This window comes from Dryobates pubescens, chromosome 8 (assembly GCF_014839835.1).
Source record: "Dryobates pubescens isolate bDryPub1 chromosome 8, bDryPub1.pri, whole genome shotgun sequence".
NCBI classification, from domain to species: Eukaryota; Metazoa; Chordata; class Aves; order Piciformes; family Picidae; genus Dryobates; species Dryobates pubescens.
The window spans coordinates 34474277-34480276 of NC_071619.1; positions in this window are offsets into that span (position 1 = coordinate 34474277).

The window sequence follows — 6000 nt, forward strand, 5'->3', positions numbered from 1 at the left end:
CAGTTGACTGTAATTTGGAGAATGAAAGAAGAAGCTAAAGAAGGTACAGATGCTATCATCTTATGCAGTTCCATCATACAGATGCAACATTTGTGACAGTGTGTTGCACTTTGTGAAGGATGGATTTGGTAAGGGATGAATCCTCTGGTGCTCTACCCAGTCCTCAGAGATTAGAGGGGCTAGGGGTGGTTGGACATCTCTCTTAGCAGCTATGCCAGTAATTGTTGAACAGCCTGCCTGCTGGAGGTCCAGCTGGATTCAAAAGATGCAGTTGGGTGCACAAATAGTACAGTTTGGCTGCTATCCAAGGTAGAGTGAACTGATCACTCTTGATTCCAAAGAAGATGGCATTGGCTGCATACACTTGAAGATGCTCTTGTCTTTTCTTATCTACAGCTTAGATCAATTTAGGTCATCCTTTAATTGCACATTTTATGTGTGCCTGAGATTCCATCAATTATTCAGAGATAGTGCCCTCATTTAAGTGTAGCAATCACTTCAGTTAAAATCTTTAGGAAGGATATTTTTGGCCTAAGGAAAAATTTTCTTTGTCATTGCAATAAGATCCAGGATCTCCAGTCATACACCAAGAACCACTGTGAGAGATGATAAATAAATATATAACAGACAAACACCTTTGTGAAGAACAAGCCTACAACCTAAGTAAATAAGCTGAAAGGTCTATACCAAACAGAGACCCAAAAACCATGTTTGAAGGAAGAGCCCTCAGCGTGACAATGAAGTTGTCATCATGACAAACAGTTTAATGATATATTGTATGTCTACCTAACCACATAGACGTTCATTCATGTATGTTACAGACATCATATATGTTTCATGTCACAGTTTTAGATAAAGAAGATGAGGTCTTTGTCTGCAAGTTTAGATTTGCAATGTTAATTGCTCATTAAAATAGTACCACCAAGATTGTTTACAGGCTGGAAGCATCCTAGCCCTTTTCTCCTTCACTCTGCCCATTAGATAACATAGGTAGGTGATGCAATGTTTTCTTTTCAAGGAATTTCTATTACAGAAGCTTCTGTTGTCAGTGCTGACTGAAGCAGGAATCATTGAACTTCCCCTGTGTTTCCTACTATGTACCTTTACTGCTTGCACACACAGAGAAGGGGTTAGGGAAATAGGAAAGTAACTCTGAATCTAGCTATTCATAGATTCATAGAATGGTTTGGGTTGGAAGTAGCCTTAAAGATCACATAGTTCCAAACCCCCGCTATGGGCAGAGACACCTCCCAGTAGACCAGGTTGCTCAAGGCCTCATCCAACCTGGTCTTGAATATCTCCAGGATATGACTTCCCTGAGCAACCTCTTCCAGTGTCTCACCACCCTCACTGTAAAGAATGTCTTTCTACTATCCAGTCTAAATCTACCCTCCTCACACTTCAATCCATTCCTCCTCATCCCATCACAACAAGCCCTTGTAAAAAGTCCCTCCCCAGTTTTCTTGTGGCCCCCTTTGAGATACTGGAAGGCCACTATAAGGTTTCCCCAGAGCCTTTTTTCCTCCAGGCTGAACAGATAGGCTACTCTTGTAGCCTATCCCCATAGGCAGAGGTGCTGCAGTTCTCTGATCATCTTTGTGGCCCTTGTTTGGACCTGCTCTAACAGTTCAATGTCCTTCTTATGCTGGGGACACCAGAGCTGGATGCAGTACTCTAGATGGGGGTCTCACAGTAGCAGAGTAGTGGCATAATACAGAATTGATATTGAGAACTCAAAGATGGTTTTCTTGGGAAAGTGAATCTCAGCTAAACAATCTGTTTAGCACAACAAAAGAACTGATGGTTCTCAGTTACGTTCATAAAACTTCCCTTCAAGCTGACGTTGATTTAAATATGCTATGTTCATAAGGACGTGAAGTGTTAAGCTAAGCTGGGATAGTGGTATCATTATTAAGAATTAAATCCAATAAGATGAAAATAAATAATAAAAGTATGATCACATCTCTAAAAATGCATAGTAGCATAGAATTTGGGGTTGGTTTGTTTGTGTTTGTTTGGTTGCTTGCTTTGGGGTTTTATTTGTTGCTGTTTTTACAGCTTAAATAGCAACAGATACAACCCACTGGAAGGCTACCTACTAAATGTCTGTCTGGCAGGGCTGAAGATGAATTGTGAGTTAGCCCCACTAGGCATCTCAGTTCTACAGAGCTGCTTGTAACATTACCAGTAGGATGAGGGAGACAATAGGGCAGGTGTACAAGGGTGATACAACCTCTAATGTTTTGCTTGCCAGGCTTGTGCTCATGACTCCTTGGTATCAGAGAGGGCAAAGGTTTTGAAGGAAGTGATAACTTTTGTTAGATACTGAAATATTTCAGTCTCAAAGCATTCAAATATTTTCATATTTGAATATATATTAATACATTATTACTTTAATATATTACATATATTACTATATATCCATATATATATATATATCATATTACATGAGATATGCTGAATATGAAAGGAATATCAGGGTCATGAAAGGCTTAACAGAAGGAAGAGTGGAGTTAACTTTCAGCCTCTCAGGGACAGCAATAAAACCACAAAAATATTCAGATTAAAGGTGGCCCTGCATGGAATCCCTTCCTTTCTATATGCTTTCTAATTTTGTTGCAAGGGGTTTATATTTGGAAATGGGTTCTTCTTTTTCATCTGTCTATAGCTACTTCTTGAGCATGCTGTCATAAGGTATTTTTGTAAGGCCTGATGAAGATCCAAGGCTGCTTGAGCATAAGTCCAGGAATGCTTGGTTTGCACGCCAAGAGCAAAAGAAAGATGTAAAGTAATGGATAGGATAAAAGGGGACACAGTCTCAAGCTGTGCCAGGGGAAGTTTAGGCTGGAGGTGAGGAGAAAGTTCTTCACTGAGAGAGTCATTCACCATTGGAATGTGCTGCCCAGGGAGGTGGTGGAGTCACCATCCCTGGAGGTGTTCAAGAGGGGAAAGACAGACAGGTTAAACTCTGTGACTGTAGGATTTTGTTTATAATGCTCAGCTGTTGCCACTGAACTGTTTTGGCTCGAGCCAAAACCTCTCCCAGACAGTTGATGTACACATCTTGAAAGTTAAAAAGTACCACAAGGTTTTGGGCTATAAGAGATTTGGGCTGTAAGAGGATGTTAAAAAGGGCTGGTCTGTACAAGAGAACAAGTATTGGGCACATTTGCCTTCCCAGGATATAGATATTAGGTATCCACTGAATACTTTTGTCTGCTTGGCTCTGGGCCGTCACCTGCCTTTGCTGATTCAAATGTGATGAAACCTGTTAGGAAACTTGGTTTTAAGCGGTCAGATGGTTCTCTGTGTAGAATTTTGTTCAAAATCTTGTCTTTCCAATCTTTCCTGCCCTCTGCGGTTTCTAAAGAGAAACCAGTCAGCTCAAGTTAATGGCTTTAACTCCACTCGGCTCTGAAAATACTCCACATCACAGGAGAAATTCTACTACCTGCAGCTAAGAGGTATGGAAACCAAGGCACGTTGTCTAATCCTGTCAATAGCACAGCTTAGGAGCAGGTTGTGTGCCCCCCTGCCAAGTGTGCTAGAATAGGTGACTTAGAGGTGAAAGGCTGTGAGATGGCCAGTGTTCCCTATTCAGCAGCGATTAACATTCCTGAAAGGCCTACCAGGCTTATGGCAGGTAGTCATGATTTACTGCCTGTCAGAGACTTTATATAAGGCTGTACATGCCAGCTGTAGCAAGCTCAGATGACTCCAATCCTGAACTTTAGTCTGTACTATTATTTTACAGGCTCTCTTTGGTTTAAATAAGGAATATTCCTACATGTTTTTACAGGAATCATATGGAGAGATGTGATTTCTCCTGGAGGAAGTGAACTACTGTAAAACCTCACTAAGGCATTAAATAGATTTGTTTAAAAAGGGAAAATTTAACCCAGAACTGAACTTTCTAATTCAGTTCCTTCCTGTGCTGGCACAATAGAGCAGTGGCTGCTTCTGCATCACCCAAGTTTCCCTGCCCGCAGTGCTTTTGCTTTCCTGCCTCCAGTAATGAGGTACCTCCCATTCGAACGCAGCAAGGCTAAATTTAGCCCCTGCAGAGTGCACATTTCCTATATTTAGTGCTGTGAAAGTCAGACTTCAGCAGGGAACTGGCTACACGATGAGGTGTTCTGCAGTCCAGGAGACAGAAATAGAAACACAGCAAAGTGCCTCCCCGGGTTTTCCCCCTCTGGCCAGGCAGCAATGATAATGGAGGGGCCTGTGCAGGGACTGGCTTTTGTTGAAAATATGTATCACCAGAGTGATGGGATTCTTGAAGAGGAGCAGACAGAGCTGCAGAGCCCTGTGCTGCTAGGAGGATGCTGATGGCTTTGTGATGGAAGGAGGCTGCTAGCAGCTCTCCCAGCCCTGGCAACCTGGTGAGAACACATCAGTGGTTGTTCTGGCAGGCTGGTGCAGCATCTCCAGGTGCCAAGAGCACTGCAGGGAAGATTTAGTCTGCATTTTGCTTCTTTGCTCTACACTTATATATTTGCTGATGCATGATACGGTCCTGCACCTGGATGAGGACGATCCTTGGTACCAAAACAAACCGGGGAATGACAAGAGTGAGAGCAGCCCTACAGAAAAAGACTCGGGGAAACTGGTGGGTGAGAAGCTGGACATGAGCCAGCAGTGGGTACTTGCAGCCCAGAAGGGCAATCACATCCTGCGCTGCATCAAAAGAAATGCAGCCAGCAGGTTGAGAGAGGTGATTTGGCTACTGCTCTTGTGAGAACTCACTTGGAATATTGTGTCCAGCTCTGGGAACCCAACACAAGAATGACATCAAACTGTTTGAGCCAGTCCAGAGGAGGCCACAAACGTGATTAGAGGGTTGGAGCTCCTCTCCTGTGAAGACAAGGCTGAGAGAGTTGGGGTTGTTCAGCCTGGAAAAGAGAAGGCCTCAGGGAGACCTTATAAATTCATTTCAGGGGACCCACAGGAAGGCTGGGGAGAGACTGTTTAGAAGAGTATGCAGGAAGAGGACAAGGGACAATGACTTTAAACTTGAACAGGGTAGATGTAGGTTGGACATTAGGAGGTGGTAGTGAAACACTGGAACAGGAGATGTGGTGGAGGCCCCATCCCTGCAGACATTCAAGGTCAATCTTGTTGGGGCCCTGAGCAACCTGATCTACTTGGAAATGTCCCTGCTCACTTCAGGGGGGTTGGGCAAGATGACCTTCAAGGGTCCCTTCCAACCCAATGCAGTCTGCAATTCTGTGACGCTTGCAAAATATTCCTGAGCTTGTATATACCAAAAGGGCACAGTCCTCATTTACCCAAAGCTTTCCTAACATCAACTAGACAAGATTTGTAAAGCAATACAACACCATTTGTTAAGCTTGGTCACATGTTTGGGAGTGAAATGGGAAATCTGGGGGCATTCTGTTTTGAGTCTCATATTGGAGAAAGTGATGCAGGCTACAGATAGGGCAGTGGGGATGGAAATGTATGGTGGCTTGATGGAACACACCTTCCCTCTGCTCAGGCCCCCAGCCCCTGAGCATGGTGGGCACTGTTAGAGTACTCACAGATCTGGACTTCCCATCTATGAAAAACAAACTCTGAAAATGTGAGATGTGCTGGCACTGAGCCTCTGTTGTGCTACCAGCAGAGGTTAATAGAGTTAATATAAATGGGTATTCAATGATCACTCCAGACTGCCTCTTGGGTACTACAAGCCATGCTATTTAATTCCTGTTTGAATCAGAAAGCATCTTCTGGACACATCAGATCAATTTGGTTGAACACTGTTGTGGTTTTTTGTTTTTCAAATTCAAGTCTGCAGAGCCTGCACGTTAGAGAAGGCTGGATTAAAATTTGATCAAAAAGCCTGGTACATTAGAGAGACAAGCCTCTGTCAGTCTGTTCTGAGAGCCTCGTGTGAGCCTCTTTCCAGAAGAAATGTTAATGCTCTAGAAATAAAAGTATATAGGGCTAGGAGGTTCCTGAAATGATCCCCTACTATCATAGCCATCAGGCCATACA